This window comes from Capricornis sumatraensis, chromosome 1 (assembly GCF_032405125.1).
Source record: "Capricornis sumatraensis isolate serow.1 chromosome 1, serow.2, whole genome shotgun sequence".
Taxonomy (NCBI): Eukaryota; Metazoa; Chordata; class Mammalia; order Artiodactyla; family Bovidae; genus Capricornis; species Capricornis sumatraensis.
Window position 1 is genome coordinate 95331694 of NC_091069.1, and position 24183 is coordinate 95355876.

The following is a 24183-nucleotide window of genomic DNA, read 5'->3' on the forward strand; positions in this document are numbered from 1 at the left end:
CACACAGGTGAAAAAAAGCCAATTGCCCTTTCCTCCCTATAATATTTCTTACCAACTGGAAAAGAGTGAGAAAGTGTAGCACAGTACTATTGTGAGTTGTCATTCTTTTCATCAACATTCATTTACAAATTACCCTTTGGATGAAAGGCTTTGCTGCTAAATGCTTCAGAATCTGCAAAGTATACCCTTGGTACAGTGGAACTTCAAGTTTAGAATGACCTTCATTCTGAACAATATTGCCTGCTTCTTTTTTGCCTGTTGATTTTGTTTATTCATTCCTCCCTATCTTTTAAGAAATTTTGAGGTTCTTTTAAGCACACATGTACATACACACATACATATATAAGTAATATGATATGATTTATTTAAGTAGATGAAGAGTTGGAATGATAGAAAGTTAGATTGAAGCCAGGGTGGAGTGAGCTACAACATGATTTTTAAAACAAATGAGTGCATAATTAAGAGTAATGGGAAGACAAGTTGATACCTTGTGGATGTGGTTCCTAAAAGTGAGTCACAAATTTTGCTTTATGTTTTCTACCAGTTAATATTGGTAGAATTTTGTGATCAATTACATAACTCTAGTAGAAAAACAAAATTTTCAAGAGCAGTACAGATATCTCTGGTTTTAAAGACTTAAGAGAAATTTCATCTGTCCTCAAGAAGGCATTGTGGTGTAACAAAATCCTCAACGGAGTCCTTACAATATGTTCTCAGTAACAATAGTCATATGAGGCTAATATGGCCTTAATGTAGAGAATTCCATAAAGGCAGATTTTACAGGGTCAGTAAATGCAGACCATCACTTTAACCCAAGATAAAATTTATTTGGAGACGTGCTCTCCAAATAAGGGTACTTGCAAAATGGTTCATTGGAATATGAACCTTTTAAAGTTTATGTTTTGTCTATGTTTTACAATATATAAATACAGCAATAATACATAATTTATAAGTATCTAATAATTTCTGCTCAGAAATATTTAATCAGTAGAACCCAATGATTAAAACAATTTGGAGACCACTAGTCTAGTGGGAAGAAGGCACAAAACATTCAGACATTTACCATAAATATTATTTCTCATAATTGAGTTTTTGGTAGGTACTTACATGTATAAATACTTACATGTATAAATAGTACAATAAGATTTTTTTTAAGTAAGCAAAGAATAGGGAAGGACACGATTGAGGCATTTTGTTCCATATAGGAGATAGGGGGAAAGGATGCAGATAGAGCATTTTGGAGGGGGGTGGGGGGAAGTGTAGTAAAATATATAGCGTGAAGTCTACAGTTTTATCATTTTAAAGTGTACGATTCCATGCTACCAAATATATTCACAGTGTTTTACAACTATCACCATGTCTCATCCCAGAACTTTTCATCACCCTAGGAGAAACCTCATTAAGCAGTCACTCTTTTCTCATTCCTACCAGTCCCTGACAACCACAGAATTCTACTTTGTGTTTCTGAACTTTCCTACTCAGATTATTTCATTTAATTGGAATCACATCATATGTGATCTTTGTGTCAGGCTTCTTTGACTTTAGGATAATCTTCTGAGATTTCTCCATGTCCTAGCATCTGTCAGTAGTTCATTGCTTTTTATGGCTGAATAATAATATTTGTTTAGACATTTTATTTATCTATTCATCCATTCATGGACATTTGAGTTGTTTCTACCTTTTGGCTATTGTGAATAGACCTAACATGAACATTTGTGTACAAGTTTTTAAACACCTACATACAGTTCTTTTGGGTATATATGTAGGAGTTGGAAATACTACTGGGTCATATGGTACTGGGTTGTCCAAAAAGTTCATTCAGGTTTTTCCATAAGAGGTTATGGAAAAACTTGAACTTTCTGGCCAACCCAATAATTTTAAGCTTATTCAGAAACCTTCAGACTCTTTTCCACAGTGGCTACCTCATTTGACATACCCACCAACAATTTCTAAGGGTTCCAGCTTCTCCACATTCACCCACAGTCTGCCTTTTTTTTGCTATCCCAGTAGGTACAGAGCTGTATCTTATGCTCACGGTCATTTTCATTGTGGTCTGCTTTGCCTTTCCCTTTCCATAATGACTAATGATGTTAAAGTACCTTTTTATGTGCTCGTTGATCATTGTTACACCTTCCTTAGAAAAACATCTGTTCAGGTCTTTGTCCACTTTTAAATTGTTTGTCCTTTATGTTTTGAGTTGTAAGAGTTCTTTGTATATTCTGGATTGTGGAATCTCACCAGATGTGTAATCTGCAAATGTGTGTTTTCTGCTCACTCACTGCTCTTTGCTGCCTGGCATTGTACATTTAATGGAGCCCCAGGGTGCCTGTCTTTTCTTCTGTTGCTTGTGCTTTTGGTGTCATATTTAAGAAGCCGTTGCCAAATCCAGAGTCATGAGGATTTGTTCATTTATTTTTTTCAAGAATTTTATACTTTCAGTTCTTTCACTTGCATCTTGGATGTAATCTTGGATGTAATGCATCTTGGATGGTATGAGGTAGGGGTCAAACAGACTTCCCTGGTGGCTCAACTAGTAAAGAATCCGCCTGCAATGCAGGAGACCCTGATTAGACTCTTGGGTCAGGCAGTTCCCCTGGAGAAGGGATAGGCTACCCACTCCAGTATTCTTGGGCTTTCCTGGCGGCTCAGATGGTAAAGAATCTGCCTGCATTGCAGGAGACCTGGGTTTGATCCCTAGGTTGGGAAGATCCTCTGGAGGAGGGCATGGCAACCCACTCCAGTATTCTTGCCTGGAGAATCTCCAGTAACAGAGGAGCCTGGCGGGCTATGGTCCGTAGGGTTGCAAAGAGTCGGACATGACTGAGCAGCTAAGCACAGCACAGCACAGAAGTCAAACATCATTCTTTTCCACATAGGTATCCAGTTGTCCCAGCACCAGGTGTTGAGACTGTTCTTTCCTTAATGAATGGTCCTGCACCACTGACCACAGGTGTGAGGGTTTATTTCTAGGCTCTCAATTCTGTTCCTTTGATCTACACCCATATCTATATGTCATTACTACACTGACTTGATTACTGTAGATTTGGTAGTAAGTTTTGGGGTTTTTAAAAAATATTTATCTATTTGTTTTTATTGGGCTGCCTTGGGTCTTAGTTGTGGGAAGCAGGGTCTTTGTTGCGTCATGCAGCGTCCTTTGTTGTAGAGCGCAGGCATCAGTAGTTTTGATGCTTAAGTTGCTTCACATCATGTAGGATCTTTGTTCCCTGACCAGGGATTGAACCCACATCCCCTGTATTGGAAAGCTGATTCTCAACCACTAGACTACCAGTAAATTTTAAAATTGAGAAGTGTTAGCCTTACAACTTTTTTTTTTTTTAAGACACTTTTGGCCAGTCGGGGTCTTATGTCTCCATATGAATTTTAGGATCAGCTTTTTTATTTCTGCTGAAAATGTCATTGGGATTTTGATGTAAATTGCATTTAATAGGTGGTTTGCTTTAGGGCTTAATGCCATCCTAATGATATTGTCTTCCAGTCCGTGAATACAGAATGTCTTTTGATTTATTTAGATCTTTAATGTCTTCCAGCAGTGTTTTGTAGTTGTCAGTGTACAAGTGTTATAAGTTATTTTTCTTCCAGTTTGATTGAGATATAATTGACATATCTGTTTGAGTACAGCATAATGACTTATCTTTTATTTGTTGTTCTTCAGTCGCTAAGTCATGTCTAACTCTTTGTGATCCTGTGGACTGCAGCAGGCCAGGCTCCTCTGTCTTCCACTGTCTCCTGGAGTTTGCTCATATTCCCATCCATTGAGTCGGTGATTCTGTCTAACCATCTCATCCTCTGCTCTCCTCTCCTCTTGCCTTCAGTCTTTCCCAACATCAGGGTCTTTTCCAGTGAGTCAGCTCTATGCATCAAGCAGCAAAAGAATTGGAGCTTCAGCACCAGTCCTTCCAGTGAATATCCAGGTTTCCTTTGGATTGACTGATTTGATCTCCTTGTGGTCCAAGGAACTCTCAAGAATCTTCTCCAACACCACAGTTCAAAAGCATCAATTCTTTGGCACTCAACCTTCTTTATAGCCCAATTCTCACATCCATACATGACTACTGGAAAAACCATAGCTTTGACTATGGACATTTGTAGGCAAAGTGATGGCTCTGTTTTATAATACACTGTCTAGGTTCGTCATAGCTTTTCTTCCAAGGAGCAATTGTCTTTTAATTTCATGGCTGCAGTCACCATCCACAGTGATTTTGGAGCCAAGAAAAGAAAATCTGTCACTGTTTCCATTTTTTCCCCTTCTATTTGCCATGAAGTAATGGAATCATAAGCCATGATTGTAGTTATTTGAATGTTGAGTTTTAAGCCAGCTTTTTAACTCTCCTCTTTCACCTTCATCAAGAGGCTCTTCAGTTCCTCTTCGCTTTCTGCCATTAGGGTGTTCTCATCTGCACATCTAAGGTTGTTATTACTTCTGGCAATTTTGATTCCAGCTTGTAATTCATTCACCCTGGCATTTCACATGATGTATACATCATGAAATGATTATCACAGTATGTTTAGTGAACATCCATCATCTCCTATAGATACAAAATTAAAGAAAAAAAAATATTTTCCTTGTGATAAGAATTCTTATGCTTCCATATCTTGGCTATTCTAAATAATACTTCAGTGAATGTAGTAGTGGATTTATCTCTTCAGATTAGTGTTTTTGTCTTCTTTTGAAAAATATGCATAAGCTAATTCTTGGGTCATGTGGTAGTTCTATTTTTAATTTTGCAGGGAACCTCCATGTTCTCCGTAATGGCTGCTCCCATTTCCATCCCCACCAGTAGTGCATGAGCATCCTGTTTTCTCTGCATCCTTTTCCACATTGTTATTTGCTGTATTTTGCTAACTGTCATTCTGACATGTGTTAGATGATATCCCATTATACTTCTGCTTTTTACTTTACTGATGATTAGTGATGTTGAGCATCTTTTCATGTGCTTCTTGGCCACCTGCATGTCTTCTTTGCAAAAATGTCTATTCAGATCCTTTGCCTATTTTGAAAATCAGGTTGTTTAGTTTATGTTGAGTTGTCTTAGTTCTTTGTATATTTTCGTTTCTTACCCCTTCTCCAATAAATTGCTTGCAGTTATCTTCTCCCGTTCAGTAGATGGCTTTTTCTTTTTCTTGACGGTTCCCTTTACTGTGGAAAAGCTCTTAGTTTGATATAGTCCCATTTGTTTATTTTTGGGTTTGTTTCCCACGCCTGAGAGGATACATCCAAAAAAAAGTACTGAGACCAACCAGTGTCACATAGCTTCCTGCCTGTGTTTCCTTCAGGAAGGTTTGTCTTTTTTTGGTTGTAGTTTCAGTTCCTACATTTGTCTTTAAACCATTTTGAATTTATTTTTGTGCATGGTATAGTTGAGTGATATTAAATACATACCACCTTATGCTCCTCCCCTAGCAACCACTGTTCTACTTTCTGTGTCTTAAGAATTTGACTACACTAGTTACCTCATGTAAGTGGAATACAGTATTTATCCTTAAGTAGCAAGTTTATTTCCCTTAGCATTTCCTCAAGGATCATCAGTGTTGTACCATCTGACAGGATTGTCTGTTTAAAAAAAAAAACCCTGAATAATACTGCAGTGTATGTGTATACCACATTTTGTTTATGCATCCATCAGTAGATACTTGTGTTGCTTCTACCATTAGACTGTTGTGAATATGATGCTGTAAACATGGGTGTACTGATACCCATTCGAGACCCTGCTTCCAGTTTCTGTGGACATATATCCAGAAGGGGAGTGGCTCAGTTACGTGGCAGTTCTGTTTGTAACTGAGGACTGCTGTACTGTTTTCCATAGTATCTACACCATTTTACAGCCCCACTAACAAGACAGACGGTTCCACTTTCTCCACATCTTTGCCAACGCTTGTTATTTTCTGTTTCTTTAATAGAGGCATCCTAATATGTATGAAGTGATATCTTACAGTTTTGCTTTGCATTTCTTTCATGATTACTGATATTGAACATCTTTTTACATGCTTCTTGACCATTCACATATCATCTTTGGAAAAATGTCTGTCCAAATACTTTGTCCATTCTTGAATCATGTTATTTATTTTTTGGTCATTGAGTTGTTGAAGTTCTTTATATATTCTGAGTATTAACCTTTTATCACATATTATAAATTTTTCTCCCAACTGGTGAGTTGCCTTTTCACCTTTTTTGATTGTGTTCTTTGATGCACAGAAATTTTTAATATTGATGCAGTGCCAATTGTTGACTTTTGCTTCCTATACTTTTGAAATCATTACCAAGTCCAGTGCCATGAAACTTTCCCCTAACGTGTTCTTCCAAGAATTTTATGGTTTTAGGTGTTTATTTTGTTTTGAGGTAATTTTAGTATATGCTATAAAGTAAGGTTCCAACTTCATTCTTTTTAAGAGAGCGTGGATATCCAGTTTTCCCAGCACTATTTGTTAAGAAAATTACTCTTTTCCCATTGAGTGATCTTGGCCCCTTGTCAAGGGTCAGAGATCCTTTGATCGTAGATCCTGTGACCATATGGCACAAAAGTTTATTTCTGTCTATCTATTCTAGTCCATTGATATACTTGTCTTTATGCCAGTATTTCACTGTTGTATTACTGTTTTGAAATCGGGAAGTATGGATCCTCCAACTTTGTTGTTCTTTTCCAAAATTGTCTTGGTTCTTCAGTGTTTCTTATCACTTTTAGTGATTTCTTACAGTTTTCAATTTTTTTCATTGGTATATGTTTTCTTTGAGTTTGTTTTTTGCTAATTTAGCAGCCGTGTAACTAACAAATTTGCTTAAGCTACTGTCTCAAATGTATCACTGTCAGAAATGAAGTTAGTATCTATTGACTCCACTATTATACGAAGAATTAAGAAGTTGGTTGTGCTTGCCCTACTTCTCCCCACGTACAGCACACTTCCCCCAATGTACCAATATTTATTTTGTGAATTTTATGTTTATTCTGGAAGTGTTATTCCTGTATTGATTGGCTTTATTTTCAAGAAGTATAACATTTTTCTTTCATATTATAAGCAAAATCACTGTATGTTTTTTAAAAGCATCAGTATTGGTCACAAGTCTTTTCAATATAACTGAGTTTATTAATTTAAATAATTATATTGTTTGGATAGATTTTTCAGTAGTTTTTCAGCAGTGTGCATCTCTTCAGTTCTAGCAAATTTGAGATTATCATTCTGTCACCTTTGTATAGGAATAACAACTTGTTTGGGTATAAAACTTTTAACAGTTTTTTAGAATATTTATTGATTTGGCTGTCTCAGGTCTTAGTTGGCGCACACAGATCTTCATTGTGCAGTGTGGGATCTTTCATTGAGGCACATGGACTCTAGATGTGGCGTTCAGGCTTAGTTGCTATGTGGCATATGGGATCTTAGTTCCCTCCCAGGAATCGAACCCACCTCCCTTGTGTTGCAAGGCAGATTCTTAACCACTGGACCACCGGGGAAGTCCCAGTAATAATCTTTAATTCAGAGCTCAGTTAATTTTGTTCCCCCTTTTCTGGGTGCATATGTGTAATATATCTGTGCCAGATGCAGCCATGATATTTTTTTTCCTATGTTGGATCCTGGATTTTCAAAATTTGTCAGGTTTTTAAAATTTGTTTTCTTATTTTCCCAGGGTGTGTCTCATTGTTGGTCAAAAAATAAAATTTACATACCTCACATTTCATTCCTTTTTTAAATTATTTCCGTTTTTCTCTCTGCTGGTCTTTGTTGCTGAAACCTCCCATTTCATTCCTTTTTAAATTATTTCCGTTTTTCTCTCTGCTGGTCTTTGTTGCTGCACAGGCTTTTGTCTCGTTGTGGTGAGTTGGAGCTACTCTCCAGTTGCCGTGCACGGGCTTCTCTTTTTGATGGCCTCACTTGTTGAGCACAGGCTCTTGGGCTCATGGTTTTCAGTAATTGCAGCACGTGGGCTTAGTTTGTGTATCTCCTGGGCTGTAGAGCACAGGAGTCTGTAATTATGGTGCACAGGCTTAGTTGCCCTGAGGCCTGTGGGATCTTCCTGGACCAGGGATCGAACCAGTGTCCCTTCATTGGCAGGTGGACTCTTCACCACTGAGCCACCAGGGAAGCCCTACAATTCATTCTTTTAAAGTGCAGCCATCACCCCTAATTCCAGAACATTCTTCTCATACCAAAAAGAAACTCCATACCCGTTAACAGTCGTTTCCTAGCCTCCTCTTAATTTTTTCAGGGTTCGTTTTGTAGTGAGTCAGTTGTTGTTTATTATGGCCAAGCAGTATTTCATATGCATGTACAATATGTTTATTCATGAGTTGTTGGACGTTTGGATTGTTTCTGCTCTTTTGGCCATGATGAAAAATGCTGCAGTGAACATTAATGTACAGATTTTTGTGTCAGCATGTTTCCTCCACTTTCTTAGGTGTGTATATACCTTGGAGCACAATTGCTAAATCATGTTGTAACTCTGTTTAGGCTTCTGAGTAACTGCCAAAGTGTTTTCAAAATGGCTGCACCATTTTGCATCTGCGTCTAGTGGCTGCACCTAGATCATGTTCCAGTTTTTCTACATCTTCATCAACACTTGTTTTCTGTCGTTTGGTGATAGCCATCTTATGGGTGTGAAGCGTTATGTCACTGTGATTTTAGTTTGCATTTGCCTAACAGCTACTGATATTGAGCAATTTGCATATGCCGGATGGCCATTTGTTTGTCTTCTTTAGAGAAATATCTGTGCAGATCCTTGGCCCATTCTAAAATTGAGTCACTTGTCATTTTATTACTATTTCTCTGTCTAGTCCCTTATGTTTTCCAAGCATGTCCTTACATTCTGTGACTTGCTTTTCACTTTCTTGATGGTATTATTTGTGGTACAAAAGTTTTAATTTTGACAAAACCATTCAATTTATCTTTTATTTCTTTTGTTCCTTATTATTTTCATATAATATCTAAAACTGTTATCTAACCCATGGTTACAAAATATTTACTCTTTTTGTTTCTTCTAAAAGTTTCATAATTTTAGTTCTTACTTTTAGTTTGATGAACATTTTTTAGTTAATTTTTGTACGTGGTGTTGAGGCAGTACAATTTCATTCTTTTGCCTGTAGATATCCAGTTGTCTTAATACCATTTGCTGCAAAGACTATTCTTTCCTCCACTGAACTGTCTGGGCACCCTTGGCAAAAACCAAGGGTGATAAAGGATCACCCTTGATCATAAAGGAAAAAAATTTTTTTTAATTTTTTTAATGATAAAGCTATATATGTAAGGGTTTATTTCTGGACACTGAACCTATGTCTCTCTTTATTCCACTACAACACTGTCTAATTAGTGTGAATCCTCCAACTTTGTTTTTTTCCTTTTCAAGCTTATTATTTTTAGGTCATACGAATTTTCAGATCAGCTTGTCAGTTTCTGCCCAAAAGAAGAAACTAGACAACTTGAATCTTGGGGAGGGATTGCATTGAAACTGTAGAAGAATTTAGGGAATCTTGTTACTCTAATGATATTAAATCTTCTAATCCATGAACATAGGATGTCTTTCCACTTACTTAGGTCATCTTTAATTTCTTTCAGTGATGTTTGTAGTTTCCACTTCTTTGTAGTTTGGTACTTCTTTTGTTAAAAGTATATTTGAGTATTTTATTCTTTATTCTTTTTAATAACATAACTAGTTTTCTGAAGTTCAATTTGGGACTTTTCCTTGTTAGTGTAGACTAACAAGTGTAGCAAGAGAAGAGCTGACTCATTGGGAAAGACTGAGAGCAGGAGGAGAAGGGGACAACGGAGGATGAGATGGTTGGATGGCATCACCAACTCAAATGGGCATGAGTTTGAGCAAGCTCCGGGAGTTGGTGAGGACAGGGAAGCCTGGCGTGCTGCAGTCCATGGGGTTGCACAGAGTCTAACATGACTGAGCAGCTGAACTGAACTGTACAGGAATGTACTGATTTTTTTCATATTTATCTTGGTCATTGCAACTTTGTTGAACTTGTTTATAAGTTTGAATATGTTTAAGTTGTGTGTGTTCATTGGTGTTTTCTATGTAGAATAATGTGTCATCTGCAAATAGAGATTGTTTTCCATCTTCCTTTCCAATATGTCATTAATCTGTTTTTGTTGCCTAGTTGCCCTTGCTAGAACCTCCAGTACTATCTTGAATAGAAGTGGTAAGAATGAGTATCCTTGTCTTATCCCTGATTTTAGGGAGAAATCTTTCTGGTCAACAGTAAGGATGATGTTTACTCTGATATTTTTATAAATGCTCTTCGTCAGACTGAGGAATTCTCTTCTATTCCTATTTTGTTTAGTGTTTTTTTTTGTTTTTGTTTTTTTTACTTTTTGGCCATACTACAGAGCATGCCTGATCTTAGTTCCCCAGCTAGTCTAATCTGTACCTCCTGAAGTAAAAGGGCAGAGTCTTAACCACTGGACCACCAGGCAAGTCCCTGTTAATGTTTTTATTATGGAAGGGTTTTGGGTTTTGCCATATGGTTTTTCTATGTATAATGAAAGGACCATATGTTTTCTTTCTTTATTAACATGTGTATTGCATTGACTGATAATCATATAGGAAACCAACCTTGCCTTCCCTAGATAAATCCCTTTTGGTTTTGATGTATAATTCTTCTGTGTTGCTGGATTCAGTTTCCTAGTATTTTGTTGAAGATTTTCCTTCTATATTGATAAGGGGTACTGGTCTGTAGTTTTATTATATCTTAGCCTTTCTTTCTGAAGGTAATACTGTCCTCATAGGATGAATTGGGAAGTGATCCTCCTTGTTTTTTCTTCCTTTTGGCTGTGCTGTGTCTTCAGTGCCACGCAGGGTTTCTCTAGCTGTGGCAAGCCGGGGCTGCTCTCGCTGCAGTAGCTTCTCTTGTTGCAGAGTTCAAGCCCTGGAGTGTGTGTCCTTCAGTAGCTGGGACACGGGGGCTCAGGAGTTTTGGTTCTTGGGCTCTAGTACACAGGCTCAATAGCTGTGACACACAGGCTTATTAGCTTCACAACATGTGGGGTGTTCCTGGATCAGGAATCAAACCCGTGTCTCCTGCATTAGCAAGCAGCTTCTTTACCGCTGAGTCACCAAGGAAGCCTCTTGTTTTGAAGTTGTTGTTTTTTAAGTTTGTGAGTGCTTATTGTTAATTCTACTTTAAATGTTTTTTTTAGAGTTTACCAGTGAAATAGGCTTGGGCTTTTCTTTGGTGGGTGTTTTCTTACTACTGACTCAGTCTCTTTCCTTATTGTAGTTCTGTTCAGATTTTCTGTTTTTGCTTGAGTCCGTTTTGGTAGGTTATTTTTCTAAGAAATTATCTGTTTCATCGAGGTTATCTAATTTGTTGACATATAATTGTTCATAATATTCCCTTATGGTCCTTTTTAATTTCTGTGTGATTGATAGTAATACCCCCTGGTTCATTCTTAATTTATAATGATTTACATGTTCCCTTTTTTTCCCCTTGGTGAGTCTAGCTAAAATTTATCTAGTTTTTTGGATCTTTTCAAAGAACAAACTTTTGATTTCTTTTATTTTCTCTTTTTTTTTTATTCTCTGATTCATATATTTTCTTTTTTTTTCTTTTAAGATTCATTTATGGCTGTGCTGGGTCTTTGCTGCTGTACGCAGGATTTCTCCAGTTGCAGCTAGTGAGAGCTACTTTCTAGCTGTGATGCGCAGGCTTCTTATTGAAGTGGTTTCTCTTGTTGTGGAGCACGGGCGCGAGGCATGTGGCATTCATTTGTTAAGGCTCCAGGGCTCTAGAGCACAGGCCCAGTAGCTGTGGCGTCTTAGTGTCTCCACGGCATGTGGCGTCTTCCCAAACCAGGGTTTGAACCCATGACTCCTGCATTGGCAGGCAGATTCTTTACTGCTGAGCCACCAGGGAGGCCCGTGATTCATACATGTTCGTTCTAATCTACATAATTTCCTTCATTTTGCCTCCTTTGGATTTTATTTGCTCTTCTTTTTCTGGTTTCTTAAGACTGAAGATGAGGTTATCAATTTGAAATCTTTCTTCTTTTAATATATACACTTAGAGGTACAAATTTCTATAAGCTCTGCCTTCACTGCATCCAGTAAGTTTGGTTACATTTTGCTTTCATTTTCATTCATCTCAAAGTATTTTCTAATTGCCCTTGTGATTTTGTCTTTGAACATTGGCAGTTAAGAGTGTGTTGTTTAATTTCTATTATTTCTAAAATTTTCAGAGTTCCTTTTTGGTTTCTAATTTCATTCCATTGTGGCCAGAGAACATACTAATACTGTGTTACAAATCACAGTAAATATAAATGTTTTGTGACTATTTTGACCTAGCATATGGTTTCTTCTGGAGAACATTACACATGCCCTCAGGAAGAATGCATATTCTGCTTCCATTGGTTGGAGTATTATGTATATGTTTCTAGATCTACTTGATTTATAGTGTTATTCAAGCCTTCAATTTCCTTACTGGCCAGTCAAATTTTTCTATCCATTTTGAAAGTGTTATATTGCAGTCTCTAGCTATTACTGTTGAATTGTCTTTGTCTTCCTGTATTTCTGTCCCTTTTGCTTTATGTATTCTGGATATTAATTTTTTTTCTGGTACCAAGCTCTGTATCCCTTGTACATTCAGATTTAATTTCAGCAAAAACTTGTATCCTAGAATGTTTTTTCCTTTCCTCTCAACCTGTTTTCTGTCTTACAAGTGAGTGTGGGGCCAGTGCCACATGTATAATCCTCTTCTTGCATTCTGATTATTTTCATTCCCTTCATCTTTTTCTCTACATTTCAGGAGACCTTTTAAAACTGTACTCTGCTCCACTGGCTAAGTTTTCTTTAAATCAAATTTGTTTTATTTTGCATAGATTAATTCTGCAATGGTATAACGACATAATTACTGTCTTCATTTTTTTCCTTTGGTGCCTGGCGTTGGTTTTCCAACATATGGCATATATTCATTAACTTTTTATTGAATTGTGTTAATTTTGTTCACAACCTGTTAATCTCCCCCTGTTTTCCCAGCTTATCTTGGATCTATTTCATTCAGCCCATGTTCTTTTTAAATTTTCTCTGAAGCGAAAATGCAGATTCTTTTCCTTTTATTTATTTCTTTCTGATTGCACCGGGTCCTTGTTGCTGGGCACCGACACTGTAGTTGCTGGGCACCGACACTGTAGTTGCTGGGCACCGACACTGTAGTTGCAGTGAGTGGGAGCCTACTCTGTGTTGTGACACACTGGCTCATTGTGGTGGCTTTTCTCGCGTGGAGCACAGTCTCTAGACGCAGGGGCTCAGTAGTTGTGAACTGTGGGCTGGAGAGCACATGGGCTCAGCAATTGCGGCACTCTGGCTTAGTTGCTCCGCGGCATGTGGAATCTACCCGGATCAGGGATCGAACCCATGTCCCCTGCATTGGCAGGCAGATTCTTATCCACTGTACCACAAGGGAAGTCCCCAGTTCTTTATTGACGAAAATGGGTAAACCTTCTGGCAAAGTAAATTCTTCCCCCCTCTTGTGTTCTTCCTTTCTTCCGCTTTAATGCTATAGAATGTTTTCATATTATCTTCTCTTTTTTTCAGATTACCTTTGTCTCTAAACAGTTTTGTGAAAACCATTTATTTGATCCCACATAATGTGGTTAAATTCTTTCTGACTGGCTTATTACCTGTTTACAAGATACTGAGTCCCCTTCCTAGGACATGAACCTGAAGGTTGATTGTATATGGCTTGTATTTTTTTTTTTTTTTTTTTTGCCTTTCAGAGTTTGGGAAAGGCAGAAAGATAGTCATTGATTTTAGGACTCTGGACAGCTTTAGCAGGTGATATTTTTCTCTGCCATTATTTTGAAACATAAACTGATGGCCACTTTTCTAAGTGTGGAGGTGAGAAAATACCTGGTTCTATAGGACATGCCCTTGAGTTTTGCTCTTATACTACTGTAGAGTCAGCTGGGAGCTGCTTTCATAGCATTGTTGCATGGGCAGTGATATAGCAGAGGCCTTATTTTTTTTCTAGCAAACTTTAGTAATGAAACTAAAGACTTAATTTTAGACTTGAGAGGTTATTTTCCTATCCCTTTTTCTGATTTCTTCCTGGCCAAAGAGGGTATACAGTAAACCATTCTGGCTAGGACAGAAGAAGCTGTTTTTCCACTGGGAACGTGTCTCCCCTTGGAAGACATGTTCTTTTTCCTGGGCCACTTACTATAATCAGTCCCTTTTCTGAGATACCAATTCAGGTGACTCACCTTTACCCTTCTGTATGATCCTTTGTGTAGGAAGAGTTTTGTGGTGGCATGAGTTGAGTCTGTTCCCTAGGCTCTGAATACTTTTTTCACTTTTTGATGGTTTTTGTTTGTGTATTTCAGTTATGAAAGAGGTTCATTAAGCCTGTCTCTGTGCTATCATATTTTCCAAAATCCATTATCTGCTTCCTTAGGTTTTTTTTTCTCTCTCTCTCTTTCATATTCTCTTTCTTCTTTTTCTGTAGGCTCCTTCTCAACTAAAACTGTGCTTATCATAGACTGTAGTGGAGGACTTGCCTGTCATAGCTTTTATTGATGCTTCAGCTACCTTACATCTTTCTCTTCTCTTTGGTAACAACTATTTTTGTCAAAAAAGATATTATTTTATTACTTTTAAATATAAAAGTAAGATAAATAAATATATCTATATATATATATATACTATTATATATATACTATGTATAATATTTACTCTTTATATATATAAAGAGTTTAATACATAAAATATAAAGACCTTGGAAATCACCCATAATTCTCACCATCCTGAAATAGTCATGATTAACATTTTCATAAATAAGCTTCCAGGTTTATATTTTATGTTGCACACACCTACTGCTTACCCTGGATCTGCTTGATCGGCATTCTAATGAAGCTAAATATCAAGTGAAGAAACCTCCGTGACAGCATAAAATGAGACTTTTATTACTGTCCAATTAAATTTTTATCACTGTTTCTTACATTTTTATAAAACCAGCTGATTTCATATTAGTCTTCACAATCATTTTCATATATGGAAACAATGGCCCAAAAAAATGAAATCATACTATGTATATTGTTTTGAAACTCTACACTGAATATAGACATCTTTCTATGCCAATAAATAAAGATTTATTAGTCATTTTTAATAGCTTTATGAGTTCCATTGTATAAATACAATAGTTAGGTTTAAGGGTTTTTTTGCACTTTATCATAATTTTCACTTTGGTGGGTAGTCTTGGTACATCTTTATGAATTTTTCTTTCCTAGAGATACATTTCTAAATAAAGAATTTCTGGGTTACCAAGCACGTACATGAAAAATGTTTAATCCACACTACTAAATTATCCTCTTGAAATGTTGATTCAGTACCTACCAGTAGCATTCTTATTAATATTTGCCATATAAGCCAGAGATACGGTATCTATCCTGACTGATATTTCTTTGATCACACCTACTGAGTTTTTATTTTCTATATTTCTCTTTGAATTGCCTATCTTATCTTTAAACCAGGTGTCCTTAGATATGCTAATGCTTTTTTTTTCCCTGAACATGTGTATCCAGGACATGTTACATGTGAGGGTTTAAGAGTCAGTAGAAGGGAATAGCTGCAAGTGCCTGCTTGTTCTGCCCTCCTCCTTTGATTACACCTGTTCTTTCTGTGACTCGCTGTCTGTGCCTGTCTTTGGTGTGTCTGTGCAGGCTCTCCCCACACTCTGTAATTCGTGCTGCAGTGTCTCTGCACCCTGTCTTCTTCAGTGTTCTTTCTCTCTGCCTCTGTGCACCCACATTCTGTTCTCTTGTGCTCTCCCACCCCACTTCATGCTGTCTGTTATCTCACCGTCTCTGCTGTGGGTCTTGTGAAAGCTACTCCTTTCCTTCTCTCTGTTTCATGTTCTCGCTGTGCTTGCCTGCTCTCTCCCTGTTTTTTCTTTCTTTTCCCCTCTCTCACTGTCTGGTTGTATGCTGGGGTCAAAGAAAAGGAATAGTTTACTACTGTCAGTACAAAGAGGTCACATTCAGTTTTTGTTTATGAAGAAAAAGCTAAAAATGAGTGATTTTTCTGTATTTTTCACCTCTCATTATTTCCAGTTGCCCATGTTACCAGCAGTTGGGCAAATGAACAACATTAACTACCAAGGAGACATCTATGAGAGAATAAAATGATAGCATTAGTAGTGTTTAAATGTTTACTGGTGTTTCTTACATTTTTATAAAACAGGCTAATATATCACTCTTCATAGTTGCACATATATGGAGAGAAACAACAGTCAAAGGCAGTATCTTTGAACCCAAGGATAAATTTCATTATGTGTTAAGAGATAAAAAGCAAGCTATAACATACACATGTATTTATATAGCTGGAACAAAAATATTAGCAGGTTATTTTAAGAGTATGGGTTTATACATTTTTTTCTTTTTAATTTTTCATGTTCTTTTTAAACAAGAATCAAGCATTTTCTAATATGAAACCATAAAAAAAATTTGTGGCCCTAACTAAAAAGTGACCTCAGCCAGACTGAGCAAACAAACAAAACAGTTAAGAGCTGGAAAACAGAATTCTAAAGCTTCTCATTGTGTTCTAGTTTCTGCCAATAATGCCTATTTGAATTCCAATCTAGACATCATAAATCCTTCAAGAAGCAGAGTGAAAGAATAGAATTAGAAAAGTACACAGTTTTTATACCAAAATAAAACAAATTTTTAACTTCAGCTGCTAAGGATTGAGTTAATATACTCCTAGGTTCATGGCGTCTCTTTTAAAAACTTGGTTCCCACATCCCATCCTCATTCTCTCCTATATGCACCTGGCCTTGTTATGTAAATATCTTTTGACTTAGAGTTCTTACAAAATATACATTCTGTAGTTGTCATGTATTTTCAGCTTGTATAAAACTTATATCATTATTTTTGTGATTTTCACTAAGCATTGTATTTTTCAGACGTGTCTACATTGCTATTCCTACATCTAATTCAGGTTTCTGATCATTGCACAGCCCTCCATTGAGTGCATCTACCAGTGTACCTTTCCCTGTAATTAACACCCATGTTGTTGTCAGTTCTCAACAGTGCCAGGCACCAGCAGTGCACATTCTTGTTCATATTGCCTTATGGACCTTGTGAGGCTATCTTTGGCACATAAATCCAGAAGTGGAATCCTTGGATCATAAATTATATGTATACATAATTTTCTGTATTAGTGCCAAATTACTTTCTAGTCTGTATTTCCACATGCAGTGCATGAAAATTCCTTTATTTTGATTTTTTGATCAATAATTTATAGTTTTGCCAGATTAGAAATACAAGTTTCTATACCATTGAAAGGTTAGGGGTTTTTTGGTAATTTTTAATTAAATGTTACTTTTTGTGAGAGTCTACCTTATCTCCACTCTGTAGTTTCCAAGGGAAGAAAGTCTGTCAGAGACTGTCGAAATTACCGCTTTGCTTGCCACCAGAATGCATTCATACATTCATCCAAACATGATTATGATATGGAATGTGACAAAGTACAGGATGGAATGTTCTAATTGTTTTTTTATCAGATTTTGATACATAGCAGGTAAAATAGCAGTATTTAATAGCAGTATTAACAATGCTAATTTAAGACATCTATATAAAACTTTATCCCTAAAACACAGCTTTCACATTTGTTCCAAATGCCCATGGAATACTTACAAAGATTAACTGTACACTTAGGCAAAATGTTGATAAATCCCCAAAGTAGATTACTAACTAAACTTATATTCTCTAACCACAGTACAGTAAGGTTGGTATTTAACGGCTGTAATTTTTTAAGGAAACATTTTAAAACATTCTAAACTTTGGGGCTATAGGATAACTAAAAATTGAGATTGTAGAATTTTTTTTTCATCAATGAGAGTAAAGTAAGTGAAAGTCGCTCAGTCGTGTCCGACTCTCTGCGACCCTGTAGACTATACAGTCCATGGAATTCTCCAGGCCTGAATACTGGAGTGGGTAGCCTTTCCCTTCTCCAGGGGATCTTCCCACCCCAGGGATCGAACCCAGGTCTCCCGCATTGCAGGCGGATTCTTTACCAGCTGAGCTATCGAGGAAGCCCAATGAAAGTAAAAGCAATATCGAAATCTTACAGGATGTGACTAAACCTATATTTAGAGGAAAATATAGAGCCTTTAATATTTTAGTTGAGCAAATTCAACTAGGAAGTAAAGTAAGCATTCTAAAAATCAGTCCCCCAGATTGATCAATATAACCAAGATCTGGCTCTTAAAAAAAAACAAAAAAACAAATCTTTATTTATTGTGACCATAGGAAAAGGGTTAATGTTAATTGGAAGGTTGGAAGGATATAACTCCAGTCAAAGATGTGGTTTTCTTAAAGAAAATTACTATGTGCAACTTTAGGCTGATATATTTTAAAACCAAAATTAGATGGATGATTTTCTAAGAAAATATCTAAGTAGATCATTAACAACAAATTTAAAAGACCATCAGTAAATCTATAGACCTTCCCACCCCTAACTATGTGCCGTCCAGAAATTTTGTACAAACATATGTGCCCACCAAAAGTATGAGGGAATGTTTCTTCATTCCTTTGCCAGGTTTGAGTAGTATCAGTCCTTTCAATGTTTGTTAATCTGCTGTGTGAAAAAACTCATTGCTTTAAATTAGATTTTTAAATATTGAATTTCAGAGGTTGCTTGTTACATTTCTTATTTTGAGAATTAACTTCTTATATACTTTGCACATTTTTCTCTGAAGAATTTTTATTAATTGTTGAGCATTAATTATATCATACTAATGAAGGGAATGGTAACCCACTGCAGTATTCTTACCTGGAAAATTCCATGGACAGAGGAGCCTGGCAGGCTACATACAGTCCATAGGGTCACAAAGAATCGAACATGACTGAGCATGCACTATCTAAAACCATCTAATGGTGTGATAGCATTGTTGTATACTCAACTTTATTTGTCACATGCTAAGGAAGGTCTCTCCATCCTCAAGATTATAAGAAAGTACTCTCCTCGGTTTGTTGTTGTTTTATCATGTTTAGGGTAGAGGACAAGGAACTTAAATCCTTAATCCACATGGAGTTTATTTTGGTGTGTCTAAGTGTAATTTTATTGCCTAATGTTTAGCTAATTGTCAGATTTTTAAATAAGATAGTGATATTCACAAGTTAATTTATGAGAAAAATTAATATTGTTTTTAAGCTGAGCTTTGATCAGTTGGACTTGGTAATTAATAGCCATGGTTCTTTTGAAATTTCTGCCCAAAGCAACTAAAATCCTATGTGATAAGGTAATCAAAATGGAGCGATAAGAAGAGGAAACTAATTCTGACTTACGAAATATGGAGTTTTATTTATTAAACTTGAAGTTGGATCAGAGCATCCAAGTGAAAATAGCTAAAACCGTAGATATACATGACCTCATGAGTGAAGTAAAGAGTTGAGAGCCATCCATGTAAAGGTGATCGTAATCCTTATAAACACTATAGCCAAGAGGAAGAGTTGAGAGAATGCAGAGAAGAAAAAGAGTGAGAGGATCACTTCCAGACCATAATTTTTGAGACTCATGTCATCTAGCTCTAGCACCCTCTATAAAATTTTAATGATCATTTTCTAACCTTCTAGTTTTTCCCACATTGAGGACTTCAGCTCTTGGTTTTCTTTCTTCTCTACCCAAACCCAACCATTATCTGGAAAACTTTACTATCCTGTTAGAGATTTTTTAACCTCATTTCTAATGACAAGTACTGCTGTTAAACATTTTAACTATATAGTCTCATGGCCTTACTTCGAATTTTGGCATTATCCAGATTCATTACATCTCTGCAATCTTTATTCATTTTTGTATGAAAAGAAATTTTCTGAGGACCTTTCTGCAGGCACAATACATTTTAGGGGGCAGGATATTTTATAGTTATCATCTACCATACTTGCAGAAATAATTGACCAGTTCTGATTTTCTAATGGTGAATAATAGTGCTCACCTGAGTTCTGCTTAAGATTTAATCTTGCCTCTCAGAATTAAATCTATGTCAAAATGTTATTTTGAGGGGACACACTCTGTGTCATCTTTTACTGGTTAATAAGTTTTAGTATTGAATCTACAGTTGCCAGTTTGAGCTGCACATATCTAAAAACTTTTCACAAAAACTGTCTTTGGGTGCTATTGACTGTATTTCTGATTTTGACTCTGCTTTATCAATGTGTATCCTTGGTACTAAACTTGAGTAGTTATAAATGAATTAGCGTAAATCCATTACTCTGAAAGAAAAGTCTCTCTCAGCAGGTACCTTGCTGGCGGAAGGTCAACGATAACAATCTTCATACATGAAGAATAGCCGTATAAGGTCATGTGAGAAAACATAGACTTTTTCCTACATTTGATATGTTTTCCTAAGCTCATTTCCACCTGAAAAACAATTATTTGAAAACCTTTTTTTTTTGGGTCTGATGGTGTGTCTGATCAATGAATATAGGAATGAATTTCACCTAGATTTTAATTAAGAAGTACAACAGAAAACCTGAAACATCTGTGAGATGGTGGCAGTTACTTTTTTCCCAGTTGTAATCAGGCATCAACAGGTGAGTTTACTGTCACAATAATAGAAATTAAAACAGAAGAAGCCAGCCAGTATGTATCTCCTTTCAACTCTGCAACAGAAAGCTTGAAAACCATGGTAGCTGGTAATGTCAGTTGACTTGTTGTAGTCACTTAAATCTTTATGTGTAAGCCCAGCTGCAGAGAACTGAGTGGGCTGATTCACCTCCAGGCCATGAGCGATGCTGAGATCACTATGCTGCTGCTAAGTCGCTTCAGTCGTGTCCGACTCTGTGCAACCCCATAGACAGCAGCCCATGAGGCTCCCCCGTCCCTGGGATTCTCCAGGCAAGAACACTGGAGTGGGTTGCCGTTTCCTTCTCCAATGCATGAAAATGAAAAGTGAAAGTGAAGTTGCTCAGTCCTCTCTGACTCTTAGCGACCCCATGGACTGCGGCCCACCAGGCTCCTCCGTCCATGGGATTTTCCAGGCAAGAGTGCTAGAGTGGGGTGCCATTGCCTTCTCCATGAGATCACTATAGGAGATGCCTAAGACTCCCTTGGACTGAGGAAGGTGGGTTATTGTGGGTTACCAACAGCATCTGTAAATGAATTCAGCAAAAACTACCTTCTATCCTGTGTTGGGTCCTCAGCACAGATTGTCAGACACGGTGCAAGGCTGTGAATTGTGATTATTGTTTGAGGAAGTCAACATGGCATGACTGCATCACTGTAACAGTTTGCACTTAGCTCTAGCCATAGTGTGTATACAGTGCTACCATGTGTACAATATCCAGTGCCCACATTTTTGTTAGGACTGTTCAGTATTATATGAAGACACTGTTGGTACCTTGCTTTGTTCTTGTATCCCTGATTCAGTAACAGGAGATAAAAGAGCAGCAATTTTTCTCCAAATAAAGACTTCATAATCTGCTTGTATTTCAGTTTGCGTACACAAATACACACATTTTATAGCTTTCTTGAGATGTTTCACACACCATAAAATTCACCTATTTTAAGTGTACTGTTCAGTGGGTTTTAGTGTATTCGCAGTGCTGTGCAACCATCATCCCAATTTTAAGGTGTTTTCGATACCTACTGTAAACACCCTATACACATTAGCAGTCATTTCTTCCAACTTCCTGTCCCTTCCCTGGCTATGTTGCTAATCTGCTTTTTTTTCTCTCTCTAGAGTTCTTTATTCTAAACATTTCATGTAAATGGACATAATATGTGATCTTTTGTGACTGGCTTCTTTCACTTAATATTTTCAAAGTTCATCTATGGTGTAGCATGTATTCATTCCTTTGTGTGACCAAATAATATTCCATTATATGAATATGCATATTTCACTTAACTATTCATTAGTTAATGGACATTTAGATTTCTTCCACTGTGGGGCTACTATTAACAGCTGCTATGAACATCCATATACAAGTTTTTATGTGGACATAGCTTATATTTCTTTGGGGCATATGCCTATGAGTGGATAGACTCTGGATCATATGGTAAGTCTATTTTTATCCCTCTGAGGGACTACCAGATTGTTATGCAAAATATTGTTACCATTTTGCATTCTAAGCATCAATATGTGAAGGTTCTCATTTCTCCATATCCTTGAAAACACTTGTTTTTGTCTGGCCTTTTGATTTTCCCCATTATAGAGACTTAACTAGATATATCTTGTTGAGCGAGAATTTATTTTTAGACTATTTTCTATTTTTAAATGTTTACCTTTTTACAGGCAGGAATGAACTTAATCAGATTTAAAGTGGAAGCAGAAACACGCATACCAAGACTCCTCATTTAATCAGATGTAAACGTGTTCTGTCACACCCAGTGGTGCATACCACGCCCAGTCGTGTACTTTGGAAGTGCAGGAGGTCCTCAGACTCATCAACACTTTGCTGCCTCTGCCCCATGAGGTGCTCCAGCCTCTGCTTCAACAGCTCCACCACTCTCTCACTGCTTATTGGCATCTCATTTCGTCTAGGCACTAGTTGGCAAAGGTTTTGAAAATTTAAAAAGATCCAAAATCTGCCTGTGTTAGATTTCCTGGCTCTGTTCCCAGTTCTCTCTGAAGGCACAGGAAAGCGATCTAATCTACTTCTCAGGCCCCCACTTCCTTCCCTGAAGTATTTTCTCTCAGGTCTTCACTCACTGAAGCAGTTCTCACAGGTCATCCTTTCTACTCCACTTTCCTAAGTTGGCAGCTTCTGGGTCTATTTGTTGATATCCTGTTTCTAAACATGTCCCTTTGAATTACATAGGCTGTGCCTCAGATAGTGACAGCAGATTTATCATTCTCCTTTCTGTAAACTAAACTGCTAAAGCATCTGCCTGCAATGCGGGAGACCCGAGTTCGATCCCTGGATTGGGAAGATCCCATGGAGAAGGAAATGGCAACCCACTCCAGTACTCTTGCCTGGAAAATCCCCCGGATAGAGGAGCCTGGTAGGCTACAGTCCATGGGGTCACAGAGTCGGACACGACTGAGCAACTTCACTTTTCACTTTCTGTAAACTAGAACACTTCTATGGCCTAACGTATGTTTTACTCCTGTTGAACTCATCAAAGCCATTAAACCTTTATTGCCACACTTCCTTATTTTTGTTTCATTTATTTTCATTTTTTAAACATAATACAATCACATGGTACCAAATTTAAAATATATTAAGTATTTGATAAAGTATCTTCCCTCTCCTGTTCCCCAGGCACCCATCTTTTCAGGGTTACTCAGTATTACTAGTTCTCGCATATCTTTAGAGATTTTTAAACAGCTTTATTGAAGTAAGTTTACAGAGCTGTGCAGTCATCACCACAATTCAGCTTTAGAACACTTCAGTCACCCAGAAAAGTCTCATACCTGTTTATAACCAATTCACATTCCCAGCACAAGACAAACTCCCATATTCCTTTTTTCTGCGTATTTCATATAAATGGAGTTACATAATAGCTAGTCTTTTGTATCTAGCTTCTTACGGGTATTTTCAAGATTCACCCTTATAGTATGTACCAGTATTCCTTTTCATTGCTGATTAGTATTGTGTCGCTCTACCACATTTTGTTTATCAGATAGCCAGTTGTTGGACATTTGGATTGTTTGATTGGGGGGGGGTGGATAATATGAATAATACTGCTACGAATATTTGTGTAGAAGTTTTTGTGTAGACACAAAAAATTTATGTGGACTCTTCTCTTTTGAGTATATACCTAGGAGTGGAATTGCTGGGTCATAGGTAAGTTTATGTTTAGTTTTTAAGAAAATTCCAAAGTGTTTTCCAAAGCAGCTGTATCATTTTGCATTCTCAACAGCAGCTTGTGAAGGCTGCAGTTTCTCCACTTCCCTGTCAGCACTTAGTACTGCGCATCTTTTTGGTTATCGCCATCCTAGTGGGTGTAAAGTGGTATCTCACTGTGACTTTAGTTTGTTTCCCTCATGACTGAAAGTGTTGAAATATTTTCATATGTTTATTGGCCACTCTTACATCTTCTTTGGTAAAATATCTATTCAAATCTTTTGTCCATTCCACATATATGAAATATCTCACAACTTATTTAGACCTTTAATTTCTCCCACCAGTGTTTTATAGTTTTCATTGTACAAGCCTTGCATTTCTGTTGTTCAGTTTATTTGCTGATATTTCATTCTTGTTGATGCTACTGTGAATGGAGTTTGTTTCCTTAAT

At 37.0% G+C, this 24183-nt stretch overlaps 1 protein-coding gene across 1 annotated transcript in view; it reads left to right on the top strand.

Moving 5' to 3' along the window:
- Positions 1–24183, top strand: part of ALMS1 (ALMS1 centrosome and basal body associated protein) — a 189251-nt gene that overhangs the window by 150787 nt on the left and 14281 nt on the right. The window lies entirely within an intron of this gene.